The following is a 7500-nucleotide window of genomic DNA, read 5'->3' as shown; positions in this document are numbered from 1 at the left end:
CTAAGTTGATATACACGCTGTGTGACGAGCGTGAGGTTCAATGATATGTGGATTGGGACTTGGTCCATCCCGAATGATATTTTACTACATTTTTGATTGAGATATATACTTTATTGTTGTGAATTGGGCTTGTTGCCATGCTTGGGGCCTTGTGCCGACCTGTAGAACCCTTAGGGGATTTTTGACTGGTTTTCCTCACTTATTTTGTTAAAGAATTTATATCCTCTGTCATATTTCCAATTGTTTAAGAATGATATGAACCAAATTTTTGAAATGTTAATCATAAATAGGAAGAGATATGAGGGCTGAGATCCCGATCGTACATTATGCCCGAGAGGCTGTGATTTTTAAATGACTGAGAGGGGTCGAGGACCCAATAGTGAGGATATTTTATATGATATGGATCGGGCTGCGCGCCGCAGCAGATATAAATATTATACACATTATGGATCAGGCTGCACGCCGCAGCAATTACTTATATGGATCGGGCTACACGCCGCAACAATTATAAAGCGCTTGGCTGAAGGAGGCCCTCCGGAGTTTGCACACCCCCAATGAGCGCAGTCGACTATTATTATTATGGATCGGGCTGTACGCCACAACGATATACGGATCGGGATGCACACCGCAGCGGTATATATATATATTTTGATTCGGTTATCGTGAGAAGTATATGAATTGAGAACTGAGGATAAGAACGAATAAATGAACTGAAATGCTTGAGGAGCTGATTTATACTGATTATATCTGTTTTACCTGGTTTAAAGAATTTCACATGATTTCCTCATTCACTGTTGCTTAAATGATTTTACTGTTTTAATATAGAACTGCTTAGTGCCTTTACGTGATTTCATACTGTCAGCCATTATTTATTGTTATCACTTACTGGGTCGGGGTACTCACATTACTCCCTGCACCATGTGTGCAGGTACAGGTATTCCTGAGGCATAGAGCGAGCTTTCCTGCCGTTCTGTCTTCATTAGAGTTATCGAGGTAGTTGTATGGCGTTCGCAGACCCGATTTCTCCTTCTATCTCCACTTATCATTCCGCATTTTAGACATATTTCTGTATTAGATTGTTGAAACCTTGTATTAGAGGCTCAGACTTGTGACACCGGATCAGTGGGCTGTTTTACAGAGATTTTTTTTTCTTTCGTGATTATGGTTTCCGCACATTTCATATGTTAAATTCATACTTCTATTTATATTAAATTGGTATTAAATCCCAAAAATTGGTATTGAATTATAAAGAAAGAGATCATGAGATGGTAGTTGGTCGGGCTTGCCTAGCATTGTGTTGGGCGCCATCACGGCCGGGGTTTGGGTCGTGACAAGTTGGTATTAGAGCCTAGGTTACTTGGTCTCGCGAGTCATGAGCCAGTTTAGCAGAGTCTCGCGGATCGGTACAGAGACGTCTGTATTTATCCTCGAGAGGCTGCAAAACCTTTAGGAAAACTTCATATCCTTGAAACTCTTGTCTTGCGAACTTGTTGATCCGAGTGCTAAACTTCCGTTATTCTATTCTCTCACAGATGGCGAGGACTCGCACTACCGGAGGAGGCGAACGACCACCAATGCCACCCACTGAGGTCACCAGAGGCCGTGGGCGCGGTCGTGGCCGTGATAGAGGCAGAGTAGCGAGGGCAGCACCTATTGACCCACCAGCTGCCCCAACTCCGGATCAGGCTCCAGCAGCAGCACCGGTTTAGGCACCAGTAGTGCCCATCGTGATCCCGGGTCTACAGGTGGCCTTGGCACAGATCTTGATAGTTTGCACAGGCCTTGCTCAGGCAGTTTCAGCCACCACAGCAGTAGTTACTTCATAGGTCGGGGGAGGCAATCAGACCCCCGCTGCTCGCACACCTGAGTAGGTAGTGCAGGGACTACAAATACCGGGGGCACCTCCAGCTTAGCCAGTTGCACCAGCTCAGGAGTTTGTTGTGCCAGTCATGCCGGACGATGAGCAGCGTCGTCTTGAGAGGTTTGGTAGACTCCAGCCTCCGTCATTCAGTGGTACCGAGGGCGAGGATGCCCAGGGTTTTCTTGATAAGTGTCAGTGGATGCTCCGTACAGCAGGGATTCTTGAGACTAGTGGTGTGGCATTTACCACCTTTCAGTTTACTGGGGCTGCCTTCACTTGGTGGGAGGCATATGAGAGGCGTAGGCCGGTTGGTGCAGCGCCCCTGACTTGGCAAGAGTTCTCCACTCTCTTCTTGGAGAAGTATGTACCGCAATCTCGTAGGGAGGAGCTGCGTAGGTAGTTTGAGTGGCTAAAGTAGGGAGATATGACTGTGTCACAGTATGAGGCGAGGTATTCTGAGTTAGCTCGTCATGCCGTTTGGATAGTTCCAACCGATCAGGAGAGGATCAGGAGATTTGTGGATGGCCTTAACTACCATCTCCGTATCTTGATGACTAGAGAAAGGGTATTGGGTGCTACATTCGAGGAGGTGGTTGATATCGCTCAGGAGATTGAGATGGTTCGCCGTCAGGATAGAGAGGAGAGGGAGGCCAAGAGGCCTCGAGGCTCTGGCAGTTTCAGTGGTGCTCCTTCGAGGGCCCGGTTCCAGTAGGGTAGAGGTCATTCTTTTGGGCCCGCTCGGTCGGCCCGTTCAGAGTATCGTGGGGCATCCCCAGGTCGTGGTTATCATAGGTCGCAGTAGGGCCAGTCATCACTTAGCGACCTTCTAGCTTAGAGTTGATCTCGTGCCCCATCAGTCCAGGGTTCTTCCGTGGCAGGTCCTTCTTCTGGCCATTCTGGTGCCAGGGGTTCCCTTCAGTCCCCATCTCCAGCACCGGGTAGTTGTTACGAGTGCGGAGAGTTTGGGCATATGAGGAGGCAGTGTCCTCGACTTCGCGATGGTCAGTATCAGCAAAGGGGTCAGCCCTCGACTTCTGCTCCAGTTACTTCACCACCCACTCAGCCAGCTAGGGGTAGAGGTCAGGCAGCCAGGGTTCGCCCTAGAGGGGGAGTTCGATCAGGGGGCGGTCAAGCCCGTTTCTATGCACTCCTAGGCAAACCCGACACCGTTGCTTCGGATGCTGTCATTACAGGTATTGTTTCAGTCTGCCACAGAGATGCCTTTGCATTATTTGATCCCGGTTTCACCTTTTCTTATGTGTCATCATACTTTGCTCATTATTTGGGTACGCCCCGTGAGTTTCTTGCCTTACCTGTTCATGTATCTACCCCGGTGGGCGATGCTGTTGTTGTAGACCATATGTACCGGTCTTGTGTGGTGACTATTGGGGGTCTGGAGACCCGAGTAGATCTATTGCTATTGAGCATGGTGGATTTTGATGTCATTTTGGGCATGGCTTGGCTGTCCCCGTGCCGTGCTATTCTAGACTTTCATGCTAAGACAGTCATTTTGGCTATGCCGGGTGTACCACGGATCGAGTGGCGTGGTGTGACTGATCATGTTCCTAGTAGAGTGATATCCTTCTTGAAGGCCCAATATATGGTTGGGAAGGGTTGCCTTTCATATCTAGCGTTTGTGAGGGATGTTGGAGCCGAGACTCCTAGTATTGATTCTGTTCCAGTTGTGAGGGATTTTCCCGATGTTTTTCCTGCAGACCTGCCGGGCATGCCACCAGATAGGCATATTGATTTTGGTATTGAATTGTTGCCGGGCACTCAGTCCATTTCTATTCCGCCGTATCGTATGGCACTAGCAGAGTTGAAGGAATTGAAAGAACAGCTTCAGGAACTCTTAGATAAGGGGTTCATTCGGCCTAGTGTATCACCTTGGGGTGCGCCCGTTCTGTTTGTGAAGAAGAAGGATGGCACAATGAGAATGTGCATCAATTATAGGCAATTGAACAAAGTAATAATTAAGAACAAGTATCCTTTGCCTCGCATTGATGATTTATTTGATCAGCTTCAGGGAGCGAGAGTGTTCTCCAAGATTGATCTCCGTTCGGGCTATCACCAGTTGAAGATCAGGGATTCAGATATTCTTAAGACTGCTTTCAGGACCAGATATGGTCATTATGAGTTTCTTGTTATGTCTTTCGGGCTAACCAATGCCCCAGCAGCATTCATGCATTTGATGAACAGCGTATTCCGGCCTTATCTTGATTCGTTCGTTATAGTATTCATTGATGATATCCTGGTGTACTCGCATAGTCAGGAGGAGCACGCGGAGCATTTGAGAGTTGTGTTGCAGAGATTGAGGGAGGAGAAGCTTTATGCAAAGTTCTCCAAGTGTGAGTTTTGGCTCAGTACAGTGGCTTTCTTGGGACACGTGGTGTCCAGCGAGGGTATTCAGGTTGACCCAAAGAATATAGAGGCGGTTCAGGGTTGGCCTAGACCGTCCTTAACCACAGAGATTCGTAGCTTTCTTGGGTTAACAGGCTATTATCGCCGATTTGTTCAGGGATTTTCATCCATTCCATCGCCCTTGACCAAGTTGACTCAGAAGGGTGCTCCATTTGTATGGTCGGACGAGTGTGAGGAGAGCTTTCAGAAGCTCAAGACAGCCTTGACCACAGCTCCAGTGTTGGTTTTGCCATCAGCTTCAGGTTCATATATTGTGTATTGTGATGGTTTGAGAGTTGGGATTGGTTGTGTGATGATGCAGGAGGGTAGAGTTATTGCTTATGCTTCTCGTCAGTTGAAGCCCCATGAGAAGAACTACCCCGTTCATGATTTGGAGTTGGCTGCCATAGTTCATGCATTGAAGATTTGGAGGCATTACTTATATGGCGTATCTTGTGAGGTGTTCACTGATCATCGCAGTCTTCAGCATTTGTTCAAGCAAAAGGATCTTAATTTGAGGCAGCGGAGATGGTTGGAGTTGCTTAAGGATTATGATATCACTATTCTGTATCATCCGGGAAAGGACAATGTAGTGGCCGATGCTTTGAGCCGAAAGACAGTGAGTATGGGGAGTTTGGCATATATTTCAGTTGGGGAGAGACCCCTTGCAGTTGATGTTCAGGCGTTGGCCAATCGGTTTGTGAGATTGGATATTTCGGAGACCAGTCGGGTATTGGCTTGTGTGGTTTCTCGGTCTTCCTTATATGATCGCATCAAAGAGTGCCAGTATGATGATCAGCATTTGCTTGTCCTTAAGGATAGTGTTCAGCATGGTGATTCCAGAGATGTGACTATCGGTGATGATGGTGTGTTGAGGATGCAGGGGCGGATTTATGTGCCCAATGTGGATGGGCTTAGAGCGTTGATTCTGGAAGAGGCCCATAGCTCGCGGTATTCTATCTATCCGGGTGCTGCGAAGATGTATCAGGATTTGAGGCAGCACTATTGGTGGAGAAGAATGAGGAAAGATATTGTGGGATTTCTAGCTCGGTGTCTCAATTGTCAGCAGGTGAAATATGAGCATCAGAGACCGGGTGGCTTGCTTCAACAGATGGTTATTCCCGAGAGGAAGTGGGAAAGGACCACTATGGACTTTGTGGTTGGACTTCCTCAGACTTTGAAGAAGTTTGATGCTATTTGGGTGATTGTGGATCGGCTGACCAAGTCTGCGCACTTCATTCCTGTGTGTACTACCTATTCTTCAGAGCGGTTGGTAGGGATTTATATCCGGGAGATTGTTCAGTTGCATGGTGTTCTGGTTTCCATCATCTCAGATAGAGGTACTCAATTTACTTCGCAGTTTTGGAGAGCCGTGCAGAGAGAGTTGGGTACTCAGGTAGAGTTGAGCACAGCGTTTCATCCTCAGACGGACAGACAATCCGAGCGCACTATTCAGATACTGGAGGACATGTTGCGTGCCTGTGTTATTGATTTCGGAGGTTCTTGAGATGAGTTTCTGCCACTTGCAGAGTTTGCCTACAACAACAGCTATCAGTCCAGCATTCAGATGGCACTATATGAGGCCTTGTATGGGAGACGGTGCAGATCTCCAGTTGGTTGGTTCGAGCCTGGCGAGGCTAGGATGTTGGGAACAGACTTGGTTCAGGATGCCTTAGAGAAAGTGAAGGTGATTCAGGAAAGACTTCGTACAACTCAGTCACGTTAGAAGAGCTATGCGGACCGGAAGGTTCGAGATGTATCCTACATGATTGGTGAGAAGGTCTTGCTGAAGGTTTCTCCCATGAAGGGTGTTATGAGATTTGGGAAGAAAGGAAAGTTGAGTCCGCGATTTATTGGGCCGTTCGAGGTGCTTCGGAGGATTGGGGAGGTGGCTTATGAGCTTGCTTTACCACCCAGCCTGTTGAGTGTGCATCCGGTATCTCATGTTTCTATGCTCCGGAAGTATATTGGGGATCCGTCTCATGTTTTGGACTTCAGCACGGTTCAGTTGGATGATGATTTGACCTTTGATGTGGAGCCAGTAGCTATTTTGGGTTGTCAGGTTCGAAAGTTGAGGTCAAAGGATATAGCTTCAGTGAAAGTGCAGTGGAGAGGTCGGCCCGTGGAGGAGGTTACCTGGGAGACCGAGCGGGATACGCGGAGCAGATATCCTCACCTATTCGAGGCTCCAGGTATGTTTCTTGACCCGCTCGAGGACGAGCGTTTGTTTTAGTTGGGGAGGATGTGACAACCTGGCCCGTCGTCACGTGAGTTACTGCCCCGTTTCCCCCATTTTATGCTTCATGTTTTGTTATCGGTATTCGGTGTGTTAGAGTTGAATCGGATTGGTTTTGACAGGAAATGAAACACTTAGTCTCTTTAAGGAAGGCTTGTTTTGGAAAAGTCAACCGGGTGTTGACTATTTAGTTAGAGGGCTCGGATGTGATTTTCGGTGATTCGGTTAGCTTCAGGGGATGATATGTGGATTAGGAGTGTGATCGGAATTGATTTTGGAGGTCCAGAGTAAAATTAGGCTTGAATTGGCGAAATTAGTATTTTGGCGATTTCTGGTTGATAGGTAAGATTTTGATCCGAGAGTCGGAATGGAATTCTGAGAGTTGCAATGGCTTCGTTAGGTGATTTTGGATGTGTGTGCAAAATTTCAGATCATTCGGAGGTGTTTTGATCAAATGCGTGTTTTAGAAGTTTTAAAAGAACTTAGGCTTGAATTCGATGTAATTCGCCGATTTTAGTGTTAGTCGAGGTGTTTTGATGATTGGAACAAGTTTGGAGGATGTTTTAGGATGCGTTGGTGCTTTTGGTTGAGGCCCCGGGGGCCTCGGGGTGATTTCGGATGGCTAACAGGAAGTTTGGAGTTGAAAAATATAACAAAACAATGCAGCAGCTGTAGCAGGTCCAAGAAGACTGCAGGGGCGCGGCCGTGGTAGATGTCGCGCGGACCGCGCTGGCTTGCGCGGAAGGGGCGCGGCCGTGGGAGGCATCGCGCGGACCGCAGTTGATTTAGTGCGGCCCGCGGTGAGAAGACCTGAAGGCTACACTATATAAATACGAGGTTTTGGGTTTTATTTGATATTTTGACCTAGAGAGCTCGGATTTTGGCAATTTTTCGAGGGTTTTTCAAGAAATTCATCAGGGTAAGTGATTTTAACTCATATTTGGCTAGAGTACATGAATCTATCATTGAATTCATCATTTGATTCGTGATTTGGGATGAAAAT

Source organism: Nicotiana tabacum, chromosome 8 (genome assembly GCF_000715075.1).
Source record: "Nicotiana tabacum cultivar K326 chromosome 8, ASM71507v2, whole genome shotgun sequence".
NCBI lineage: Eukaryota > Viridiplantae > Streptophyta > Magnoliopsida > Solanales > Solanaceae > Nicotiana > Nicotiana tabacum.
This window is presented reverse-complemented; position numbering follows the sequence as displayed.